Raw genomic sequence first — 13078 nt, 5'->3', positions numbered from 1 at the left:
ATTTCACTTACCGTGGCAAAATCGTCAATTTTTTTAGCAGTTATTTTGATAGGAAAAAAATACTAAGCCTAATAAGAAAGCATTTATATGGTGCTTTGATTTGGACCCCAGACGACAAAAAGAGAGGGAATTTTCGCAACCCAGTACAAAAAGCTCCAACATTCGGCAGAGAGAGAAAGAGGACGAGGGTAGCAGGAGTTTGGGATGCTTCGACGTGGGAGGAATGCCAGCCTGGACGCGGCCAGGAGCAGGGGTGAGATGCGTTGAACGCGGTGAAGGTAGACTGCGCATGCGCCGACTTGTATCGCGCTGATCGCGACGCCCTACCTCGGGCGTAGAATGCGCGGAAAGATTTCCCCATTCCGAGAGAGTTGTTAGTTGTCTTGGTTACCCCGCCCGGCTCGGTCCGTAACTCAACATCTCCACGCTCTTGCGGGCGATATCATCCCCGATAGCAACTCCATTCGAACGCTGAGGTGCTTCAGAAAAAATTATAAACTTCCAGCCCAGTGAGTTCGAGTTCGAACCAAAAGCTATCTACTGGCCACGCTTCTATCCAAGTAGATAGAGAACAAAAAAGAAACAATTGGAAAACAAAAAGGCGATTTTTTTCTCTTCGTTCACGCGAAAGTTTGGAATTATTTCCACCCAAAGCTCACGTACGAAGGCTTTCCGTCAAGTGTGGAGTTGTTTCGTGACCCCGTTCGTGCAAGTCTTGCCCGTTCATAACATCGATGAGTTTTGTAAGCGAGTGTTTGGGGCACGGAATGCCCGGATGATGATCACGATCGACGTGAACTGCTCGCGTGAAGTTTGCGGTGCGAAGATGTGAAGCGAAAAACTTTTCGCTTTCCTGTCGAGATTCCAGTGACTGAGTGATAAGTGACGACCGGAGTGGATCGGAAATAAACAAAGTAAAAAAAGGAAGCGATTGTTACAATCTCCTTACTTGAAGTAAAAGTGTTCTCACGAAGATAACATTTGAGAGGAGAAGACAAAAAGTGTGTTTAAAATTTTATCCTCCCCAGGAACATCGAGAAAAAAAGTGATTAAATATATCAACTGTGGTAATAAGTTCCCAGCTTGCTAAGAATAATACAGATCACCTGTTACGTCGCTGATTTCAAAATTTGTGTAACTTGCTGTCATCAAACTGAAGTAGCCTGCGAGTCTCAGAAGACTGCAGTGAGTATCTTGCTTTATTCTTCTCCCACAAACCGTTATTTCTGTCGGCCTTCGGCAAAGTAAAATTATTTCGTCATACGATGTACTTGATATGAAAATCAGTGAATTTTCTACAAAGCTTTTATGTTTATTATATGGAAAGAATGATGCCGGCATATTGCCAATAGCTTGATCACATTAATTACCGTAATTAATACATTCGGCACACATGAGAGTTCGTAAATGTTTAACGAAAATGAAAACGCCTAAAATGGTATTTTGAGGTGAATACCTCACAAAGAAAATCCCAGGAATATCCCCAGGGATCCAGTTTATAGAATTTTTAAGTTAATTCATTTTCAGGAAAAATTAAAGAATACTTATATGACATTTAAGTGGGTAATATTCTAAATACAACATCGCGGATTCAGGAATTAGTGCAATAAAAGATTCATATCGATGGCTAAGTTCTAACAACACTTATCCCATGGCCAATTTGACACAGGTATCCTTAGCAATGTGTAATAACATTAAAAAATAAGTTTAATCAACAAACAACTCCTTGTTGGCAAGTGCATGCTTCTTTTTCAATTTTATGAATTTTTGGTTTTTAATTTTAGCGTACAATTAGAAAAATTAATCGTTTTTTTGCTCTACTGAAAAGTTTCAATTTTTGAGATACGTGTTGTTAGAACTAGCTTGGTAATCAAAAATCAATAAAACCAACGTATGATAAATTTATCATAAATTATAGCGGAATCGTAGAAAAATAACGAAACCATGAAAATGGTAGTGCACTTTTCATATATTAGAGAATCTCAGTCACATGAAATAGCAGTAAACCTAGAATACAAACTAAAAAAAGGTGTTCCTTGGCAATGGAAGTAACATAAATGCGAGGCTGCAAGGGTAATTACATTTGTTTATCCGTTCTCTTGGAGTAATAATGACGTGTGACAAATAAAGGCACTGTCATAATAATGCCGCCTCGAAGTTAAAATTCAAGACAAAATAAATGATACCAACATCCATGAAGATAGTAAAACAGGTGTGTGGATCATAAAAGTTGCTACGCAAATACTTAAAAATATTAATAATATCAAAAATGTATGCTTAAATATGCACAAATATTCAAACCAGATTCTGTACAACAGCGTTTCACGCTTTTGCTCCGCGATAAGTAATTATACGCTCGCAGAAAATCTAATTAATCAGTATAGAAGACCAGAAAAAGGATGTCAAGTTTACTACTGTTTGACGGGGATGAAAAGGTATTCCCAAACAGAAAGAAACAAGTTATCTTATCTAAATTCCATGGTAAGACGTTGTTATGTATGCTGGTATGAAATTCTTCGCGCTCGCGGTAGTGATAGCCGAGAGAGTTGCCCACAATTTGCCGCGAAACGAATGCCGTGGAAGCACGCAAAACGGTACCCAGAGGGCCGCTTCTACAGAGACGACAGACAAGGAGCATGAATACGGGGAAAAAATGGTCAGAGATACGGAAAGGACAAATTGCGGTGCATTCTAGCAATGAAAGGTGTGCTTACAGAAATATCACAAAAGGTGACGATAAGGTAGTGCCGATCAATGGAATTCGAGCCTTTGGCTTACTTATATTTGTTAGAAAAATCGATACCACGTTGCATTAAAAATATTCTAAGGAAAAAAAAACGCCATTCATGGAAATATTTGCAATGGATGAATTTTATAAAACATGGAGGAAGTACACTGTGATAAATAAGGGAAGGAATGAACATTTTCTCCCGCGATTAATTCACGCATCTCAATAATTAAGGATCTTATTGCTGTTTTGTATGATTGATATAGTCATGAAAAATGCAATTAGTTATTTACAGCAGGTGATAGTACTAAAGGAGTGCTCGTTTGTGGTTTGTATTTTATGTTTTGTTGTTTATAAGTTCCGATATATTTGCTCCTATTTTTAATATTTCTCATAGTTTTACTTCTCAACATATCACATGAATTGATCGATACAGTGCTAGATTTAAGCGTATCTGTCTCATTCACACCATGAATATAATTCGGGAATCCAAGTCACAAAAAAAAACAATGATGTCACTTTTTGTATCGTAGCAAAATTGATGAGACTGCAAATGGCATCGAATCATAGATACCGTCCTGGTAGCAAACAAGGCACTAAACTCTGCTCTTTACCCCCAAGTAGGAGAAAAACCAATTATTGACTTCAATGCGAGAGGTAAAAATCATATTCAGATATAGATCAGCAATGCTGGTAACAACAAAAACTAGCATCGAATGAAAACAAACATGTGAAAACCCTCTGCGTTTACTTAAATTTTGTCAAACAGTTCGCAACACAAAAAAATACCAAAATAATTTGAAATAATCAGTTAATTTCAGCCAATAGAGACGAGAAGAAGACACGGGCATACCACTATTCTGTAATAATTCATAAGGCGAACACGCAATTCGTGTACTAAAAGAATATTATTCATAGCAGAAATATATGATTGTACCTTAATAAAAGCCATAAATCGACATAATTGCCTCATATTTTCAATAAAATGTTCCGATTAAGCTATTTTGTCAGATTTCCGATCATAGAATTATATAGATCCGCACAGGCGTAACGGCTAGGCGCACAGGCGTAACGGCTAGGCGTAACGGCTCACAGGCGTAACGGGGCTAACTGAAGTTGTGAAAATATTACGGACAAATAAACCAAGTGTTTGCGTAACAGTCATGCGGGTAAAAGCAATCATACCAATCGTGATGCATGTCATAAGGGAAAAAAAATTGTGCTATGGATCACACATGAACCACTCCAATATAGAAGGAAAAAGGGATGTTACCACAAAACCGCCGTGCAAAATAGCAATTGAGTCGATATCTTGATCTTATTTTTCCAGAAAATTTTCCCAGTCATTACTTCTATCACAGTTACAACGATGGGCACGAAAATCGATAAGAACTTAATAAACAATATTCGATCAATTGAACACTAACATTTTTTAAAAAGAAGGAAATGTTCAGCAAGAAGAGAACAGTGGTAGTGAGTACCAAAAAATGAGAGATACATGATAGGGTCCGTTATAAACTTATAAATGTGAATTACTCTCATTAAAAATTAGTACTTACTCCACTCGAGATCAATTTATTGAAACAATATTTTCCTTTTCAATTATAAATCTTTATCCCACCAGTATGGGAGTAAAAAAATGAAACGTATGTCCAATACAACACCATGAAAAATAGCAAATAATGGACATCTCTCGCCAAAATTCCTACACGAGTTTTAGAAATAAATACTATAAAACCCAACCAAGCACAAACCAAGGGATCTTAATTTCAAATTCCTCAATATTATTTCAACTGATGCACACTTACATGGTTCTAACAAAAGAGGCGAGGCCCGACAACAAAATCAGTCTTAAGGCATACATTACAGAGGAACCGTAAAAGGTAAGCAAACAGTTCCCAACTAAAAATTTACCTAAATAGTTTGGAATAATCAGGTCATTTCAGCCCACAATGACGGGACAACAAGAAAAGGTAATATCAATAGAATGTAGTCATTTATAAAGCTAGCGCGCCAACTGACGCCGATGAAACGGACAGAGCAATAAAATGGCTGAAAAGTTATAAGGCCAATCTTAAAGTGATGCACTTTGGCGAATCAGGCTTAATTTTGTTGCATTTGACTGTAACCGAGTAAAAATTGAAAACCACCGGTAACTGCCCACAATTGTTGCTTTACCGACCAAGACTATTGCGGTAGGTGCCACAGCCATGTATTTTCAAAGATCAAGTCCCTAGTTAAATTTTCGTAGAAAATAAAAAAAGATATATACGGAGTAATTTCAGATAATTCCAACGCATTAATAAATGATAAGTTCATAGCAACTTTCCAGACAAATTATGCTATTTCTCAACCGGCTGCAATGCACTTTTTATACATATATCTGAAGATACGTAACATAATATGCACTGAAATCGGTCAATCAATTATATATTTTGAGGGGAAAATTGTCAATGAATTTTATTTATAAATAGTTAATTAATTTTTTTATGGAAAGATTGATTTACTCTCATACGATTTCGAGTTTGCCTAGAGTTCATTCCATTAGTAAAAAAATTAGATTGTTGGCTATCATCAATTATCTCCCTCCTCCCTAGGGGGAGAGAGGAAAATGAAAAAATATTTTTCCTAAACCTGGATAAGCAATAGGTTGGTAGCTGGTGACCTTCCGCGAAACGTTGATCAATGACTCCGCCCGAGACCTTTCTCCGAGGAAAGCCACGCTATGTTCGTCATTTCCCACCAAATAACTCTTAAGCGAGAAAATGCGATCTCTTGAGGGAGGGCATTTTGAAAAATATGAGACGTATTCTTCGGTCAAAATGTGCTTCGTCCAGAGTACAGGAACAGAGTGGTTTCGCATTACTGGATGAGCTCGGATCTGCCACTTGAATGCAGAAAAATATGTCCCGAGGGAAAATTGTATTCATAAATGTTACATTATGGAACTTAAGTGGGACAGGCCTATACTTATATTTCATCCCTCGAAAAAAAATCATACACAGATCTGCTGGGAATAAAAATCATACTAGCATCGCCACAATCACCTAATGAGAATGGCAGAGTAAAGCACTATGAAAGTACAATTAAGAGTTCGTGCAGTACTTTCATACGTATGTATTTTTGCTTTTATGTTCATTTGTCTGCAGGATTTTCTAATTCATCTAGCCTCACGTAAAAATGCGATCATTAATACCTCATCTAATTTTTCTAGCGTAAATACATCTCACTTCTGTACCACATGTAAAAAATTAAAAAGAAAAATCTCTAGAAAACAGGAATGACGCTCTCCTTTTTTAGAGCACATATCTGCATGATAAACTTTCCTCATGAATCAGAATGATAAATATTCCCCATGCATTCAGAAGAGTAGCACATATTTTATCTCCACTTTTCCAGCATAAGATAATGTTTCCTTCATTAATTTTTATCTAGGAGCATCACATAGAGATTGATAATTATAAATTTAATACTCTATAGCAGTGGTTCCCAACCCTTTATGTCTAGTGACCCGCCTTTTAATTTTATCCATTTTCGCGACCCACCCATACCCCACCCATGATTACACACACACATACAAATACGTATGTATGCGTTGCCAGATCGTGCACAGGCACTGTTACGCTATTGTTTTCGTTTTCATGTAATAGGCTAGCATTGCACCAAGATATTTTTATGTTAAAAAAATAATAAAAATGACACATACATAAAATTAAAATTATCTGGTGAATCAGTTAAATTTGGTACATTTTCAAGAGCCACGCCGCGACCCACTAGTGGGTCGCGACCCACTGGTTGGGAAACGCTGCTTTATAACATAAATATAGTATAATTTTACGGATCTCCTGCAAATGCAGAGCAGAGGGAGAGCTTTTCCGTTTAAAATCATTATACTTTTTTTAAAATAATTTTCTAATAATATCCTACAAAAAGACAGAAAATTGAAATTCTTTCACGACAGAGAATTGTTCCTAAACTCAAGAAACACACAGAGTCAACGTTACCACTTTTAAGGAGCGAATAAATACGTTACTCGACTTACTCTCTTTTCATACATTCATTTCTTGGAACAGCATCCTGATTTTAAGTCCACATTTAGCACATATTATGCTTGCCTATTTCTCACCCTTTGCTTTGGGTTTTTAACGTGTGTTCTCATAGAAAGTGACTTTGTGTCGCGCATCAAATTAAAACGCAGAATTCACTCTCCCGCAGGTTGGTTTGAATAGGTGAGAGTAGAGCTCATCCCAGACTTAGCCCTCGGCGCGTGTGTTTCACGCATTTTAGGTAGAGGTTATGGGGAATTTCTTTTCCCTGGGTCACCTTGCATTTCATGGGTTTCATTTTGGAGTGTCCAATACGGAGAACGCAAACAGACCCAGCCTCCCTCCAATGAAAATGTCCATTAAAACAAAAAACAAGACTGAAAGAACAAAGTGGAATAGGTCCATCCTCAATCCGTTAGTAACTAGTCACACTCTCCTTTTTCCTTTCCAATCAAATCACCTGGCGGTGACGTAACATTCGAGTCAATCTTTGATTTCCATTTGGCATCCAAATTGAAAGCAATCCAATAGCTTAACAGCTTACTCCATTCTGATATAATTCAACGCGAGCGCATTAATCGTTACGTAATTCCCATGGAAATGAATACTTATATACTTACGTATAAACAATGAATAAGTGACCATCAAATATTACTAAAGATTAGATGATCTATAATCGCAACTTAGATGAACTACGCAATGTAATAAAAGTCAATAATTATGTTCCACAATGTGTATTATATGCATTCACCATGGTTTCAATACTTACATCATTATAAAGGAATTAATTAATTGACGAAATAAACGTTGAATTTCGACAGTAAGCTATCTTTTACCTTGAAAATGTAATAAGCTCATATAAATCATGGTCGGAGTCAATAAATATTCAGTAAGAAACATAAAAAGAGATTTTTAAATCCCTTAATACGCCATATGCGAAGCAATTTTCTATACGGGAGCGAGGCATGGACATTTCCAGCAGCAGAAAAAATTCAAGGGTTGAGCATTCGAAATGTGGTGCTATTGCAGGGTGATGAAGATAAAATGGACCGACCGAGTATGCAATGAAAAAGTGCTAATCAGAGTGGCAGAAAAAAGAAGTCTTCTATAATAAACCATGATTTCGGGGCAACTTAGTTTGCCATATCATGAGGAATTATGGACTGGTGAAAACAATCTTGGAAATACAAGTGGAAGGGAAGAAGGGTAAGGGACGGCCCCGATGGAATTGCATAGGACAGGTTGTAAAGAACGTAAAAGTGGAGAAATCTTCGATATGAAAAGGCTAGCGGATAGGAGAGAGGAAAGGAGAGGCGCGTAGAACCAATCTTAGGAATGTAGACTTGTAACGCTGATGATATCGCGGAGTCACAATACTAAGCAGAATTCTCACAAAGAATTATCAAGAATACAGAATGTTTGGCTATGATTTCTATTTCCATTCGTTTTGAATTACACTACCACAGAAGTAACATCGAATCATTCTTTAACAATTACTTGATATGAACAATCAGAAGAAAAACTGCATCGTCCTTGAAAAGGGACGCCAATTCTGAACTTTAAGCCACGAATTAGACAACTAGGATTGCTTTCCCGAGGGCACATTTTTGCAGGCGCTAATGTTTTTGAGTGTTTTGTGCTCTTCCCGCGAGAAGATCATTAATATTTCTTGAGGGCGGAGTCGCAAGGAAGGAAGCTTAGGAAAGCAAGATTTTTTTTCCATCCGGTTGCAAGGTCGTCCACGATGTTAGACTTGCATCCGAGTGAACGTCATCTCGCGAAAGAAAGTTCTCCCTCTCAAACCGTTAGCTTTATTTTCGCATGAAACGCCATCTGTTATGGGTGCACTGTCTGTCTATTTGCTCATTTCCATTCCTCAAGACTCCTATTACTCACCAAAAATATCCCCCAGCAACTTGGGTAGTGAAAATAAGAAGGATTTTCTTACACATTACCATTATATATTCTCATTTCTCTAGATTATTCTAACGACTAACACAGTGTAGCAATTTTGAGGAAATTCCTGGTAAAAAATATTAAAATATTGACCACTTAAGTTAGAATGTGAAAAGTTAATGGGGATGCCTTTTTAATGATTACGACGAAAATGATTTTCACTTCTCATTACCTTAACTGTGTATACCAGAAATATATGGCGCCCGACATAAGCTACTCGAAATATTAGTCCTTCTTAAACATGGGTAACTTGAAAAATTACGATATAATTAATCGTATGGCCAAAATTCTAGCTACATTAATGGATAATTCAGCGATATTCAATTTTGTACAAGAACAAGGGTAGAGTTCTCCCCGGATGAAGCTACAGGCGTGTGAAATCCACACAATCATGGTGGATTTATTCCCCTACACTAACCAAAACTTCGAGGATTTTTGATTGGGGTTGTCCAAACGTTACACCCGTGTTTCAGTGTGCTATTTAAAAACAAAGAGAACACACAATTTTAAAGACTTTGCATTAAAATATACAAACAGCATCTATTCCTAAAAATTAACGACCATTTGATTTGTAACACTACTTACGTAACTTACTTACTGTAACACGCCTCTAATGTTATTACACTAGAGGCGTTTGTGGAATTTTGATTCCGGGAACTACTTACGCAAAGTTAAAATGAGGCACTTTCGTTACGGTAATGGGATACAGTTTTTTTAGATAGATAAGATGGTTAATGATTACTTACATATTAAAGATTAGAACATAGGGAAGAATTACTGCTTAATATTTCCAACTTTTGCGGCACATAATAATAGCATATTAATGTTTACCTGTTAAAACAGCAAGGGTGCAACAATGTTGAAATAATTTGAGATAAACTCATTAAAATATGTATACTGTAAATATTTAGACGTTTTCTTTGAGTATAAGAAGAATCCACTAAATAATTCTGAAGAGCCAAAACCTGAAAACCTGAAGCTGAAACGATTATTCCAGTACTGGTTTCATTTCACTGATGTTTTTTATGAGCGCCATGAGTATGATCACAATACACATCGTTACACAGCTGACTGACAAATTGAGGTAGCGCTGAAAATGGACTGCAAGGTATCCAAAAATTCTATCCCTTCGTTTCAATACCGAATTTATCGTGCGTAAGGAGCCTGCAGGGGGGGGTGCAGGATTCATTACTCGAGTCTTTTTACGCGAATGGTCTCAAACTACGCTTCCCTTTTAAGAACAACACAGGACGCCGCGCTGAGTAGAAAAATACGAGGTAGCGAGAAACATAAAAAGGCATGCATCATGGAAAAACAGCGACGGTCCTGATAAGAAAAAATGCGTTGGAGGAGGTACGAGTCATGACAGCGAGCATTGAAATACAAAGCCCATCACTGCGACAACAGGCACGGGAATAATTACTCCAAAACCGGAGTGAAGTTTAATTTACCGATACACCTCTTGATCTATTACTTCTGCCATGAACCTAGAGATGTCGAATGGGTTTGTAAAACGAGTTAGGGTGGGCTTTAATTAAGCTCGAATGGAAATGAAGCCTTAGAATACCTACAGTTCAATCACGATAATTCCTGTTGGACGTCCCATAATTTCAAAATTCCTACAGGAAATTGAGAGCCGGAGAGAATGGAGAGCTGAACATGGATTTTAATTTCCATATATAGTCTTTACGTCACAATAGGCTATAGGATGGGAGAGTTAAGTATGTTAAGTTAGTTAAGTTAAAATAGTTAAGTTATGATAGCTTAAGTTAAAAAAAAATACATAAGTTAAAAGAACGCATCACCCCGTCTCGTCAAGATATACATTTTTTTACTGGCAAGGTATTACATGTTGGAAACTCAAGTAAATACGGTGACATTTCCAGAGTAAAGAGTATACTCATTTCAAAATTTGCTTGTACCTCAAATTTAAATTAAGTACATTTTGGAAAGACTGGACGGGATGACGGAAGATATACGGATGGAAACAGTTTCTCAGAACTAACTTTTGAATATACTTCTCAAGGTATTGGGCATGTGCTACGACAGTAGCGGATGAATAAATGGGCCGTGCAGCAGAAGAATGATGAGAATCAAAAGCATCGACCGTTTTTGTAATGAGGAAAAGCTAAGAAAAGTAGGAGAGGAGAGAAGTCCCCTGAAAACTTTGATAAGATAGACGGAACCTCACAGGCCATATCTTGAGACATGATGGTATGATGAAGATAATCATCGAGGGACAAGGGTATTAGAATAGCGGATTTGATCCGATGGGCGATTGTTGAGAGTTTATGCAGTGGAGGTATCGAAATACGTAGGCGTGAAAAGATAAACTGACGGGAGAATTGAGTGGAGAGCTGCGTCAAACCAATCTTAGAATTGCTGACCAGTAATGATGACGATGAAATGTGGGAAAACATCACGGAAACTTTTCACAAATTTGAAATTCAAGCAATCGCCGACTGCTGTTTACAATATATGCCCTGAGAATTTCAAGACAAGAGCATACATTTTAGATTAATAGTTCATTTTTAAAACCAACAAGTCAATCAATATTTGTGAGTGATGCGCCATTTTAAGGAAGTTTGTATTTATCGAAGATCCGTAGACGAGGGACGAAATTTTTCTCAATTCCGGGCACCTATTTTTACGCGACTTTCAGAAAGGCTAATTGGTCCGTATCAGGGAGAAATTCTTCCGCATTTGCGCACATAAATATCCACAAAAATGTAAGGATAATTTATTGCAAGTGCTAAGTAGGCATTATGGTATAGTTATGGAGTTACAGTGTTCTTGTTGCCGAACGTACATGGATAAACAATGTACATTAGATTTTTTAGAGTTTTTCTAGATTTTCTGCTCCTTTATCACAACTATTGAACATAAGAAAAAAAATATATTTTGGTTTTAAATGAGGTGCCTTCATTCCCCAATAACCTGTGACATTTCACGACTTCTTCAACTCCGGTGCTATTTAGCCATGAGCGTTTAATAATACAGCACCGGAAATGCTACCCGATATCCCGAGTAAAAAGCGATGAATGAGCATGGCCTCGTTGAAGCAGGCATACGACGAAGAGTAAATAAAAAAATATATGAATCGGTTATTAAAAGTCTGACGGTAACTGCTGGGGATTTTTAAGGAGTAGGACAATATTAGACTGCGTATTGCACAGAGAGAGATTCAAAAATGGCAAAACAACCTCCGTGTTACTAATAAACGGTTACACTGTTCTGCAAAAAATAGTTTAAAAATTCCTTGCTACAATTTAGGCTAATTTTGGGTCGCTGAATCCGAAAATGACCTCCGTTTTTTTCTATCACCCTCCAATTTTACGAGCAACCCCTAAATTGGGGAAAAAACTCCTTATTTAAACTTATCGCTTTTCAAGGGACTTTTACTAATGTTATCTGCTTCTGATTGAAAAAAACTGACGTTTTAAGGCTATCAGGGTCGTTAGAGAGATAAATTTCACTGGGGTTGAAAAGATTTAGGGGGTGAAATTGAAAAAAAAAACTTTAAAAAACATTAAAATAACAATTTTTCTTCGTTTTTTATGGCATATAATATGGTAGCTAATGGAAAAGTTTTTAAGGGATGTATACGCTGTTCACCCCCCTATTCTGTAAAGGATTAATATAACATAAAATATAATAGGGGAAGGGGGTATACGAGTGGTATAAGAGGGAGTTTAGGCATAGGCAGGTAATTACCAGGTGGAGCAGTACTCCTGGAGTTATTTATTTCTCACAATTGTTTGAAAAATCGTAGTTATTCTACATATAAAGGTCAATTTTGATAAGAAGGTGTATCAAATGTTGCCAATTCGATTTAACACCAAAAACTCATTGCTTTTTTCGGAATTATTTTGATTGCTGTCTTCGAGGCCAGCACAATAACATAGCATAACTTCACCGCGTTTTGGCTTTACAATGTATCGTTATTTACGTCATTTAGTTCATCTTTAAGGGCTACAAAATTTAGTTGCATCTCAACAACACAAAAGTTACGCGGTAAGTGAAATCAATGCCCGTAGAAAAGCATCAAATTGGCATTCGCAATACTTGTCACCACAAAAACTCAAGATTGCAGGGCCTAATTTACTTGGAAATGGACTGCACTCACTACACAGTTCATATGACAACAATGTGATGAACGATATTTATAAAAAAATTCCATAAATTATAGGTTACAAAAATTCTGGATTCCTGAATATTAATGATATAATGATAGGAATTAGTAATATAGAAACATGATAAAGAAGTAGACATGGGAAAATCATTAGCAAATTACTGTAAAGTCTATGTTACGTCTGTATCTTAATTATAACCTGTAAGTCAGCTTATG

At 36.9% G+C, this 13078-nt stretch overlaps 1 protein-coding gene across 1 annotated transcript in view; it reads left to right on the top strand.

The window, feature by feature from the left end:
• Positions 1–386: 386 nt before the first annotated feature.
• Positions 387–13078, top strand: part of LOC124163647 (calcitonin gene-related peptide type 1 receptor-like) — a 226852-nt gene continuing 214160 nt past the window's right edge. The window contains exon 1 of the mRNA XM_046540702.1: positions 387–1185. The gene's annotated coding sequence lies outside the window, so the exon portion shown is untranslated. The remainder of the gene's footprint in view (positions 1186–13078) is intronic.

The sequence above is a fragment of the Ischnura elegans genome, chromosome 8 (genome assembly GCF_921293095.1).
Source record: "Ischnura elegans chromosome 8, ioIscEleg1.1, whole genome shotgun sequence".
Taxonomy (NCBI): Eukaryota; Metazoa; Arthropoda; class Insecta; order Odonata; family Coenagrionidae; genus Ischnura; species Ischnura elegans.
Note: the sequence above shows the minus strand (reverse complement) of the source record. Positions and strands in the feature narration are given on the sequence as shown.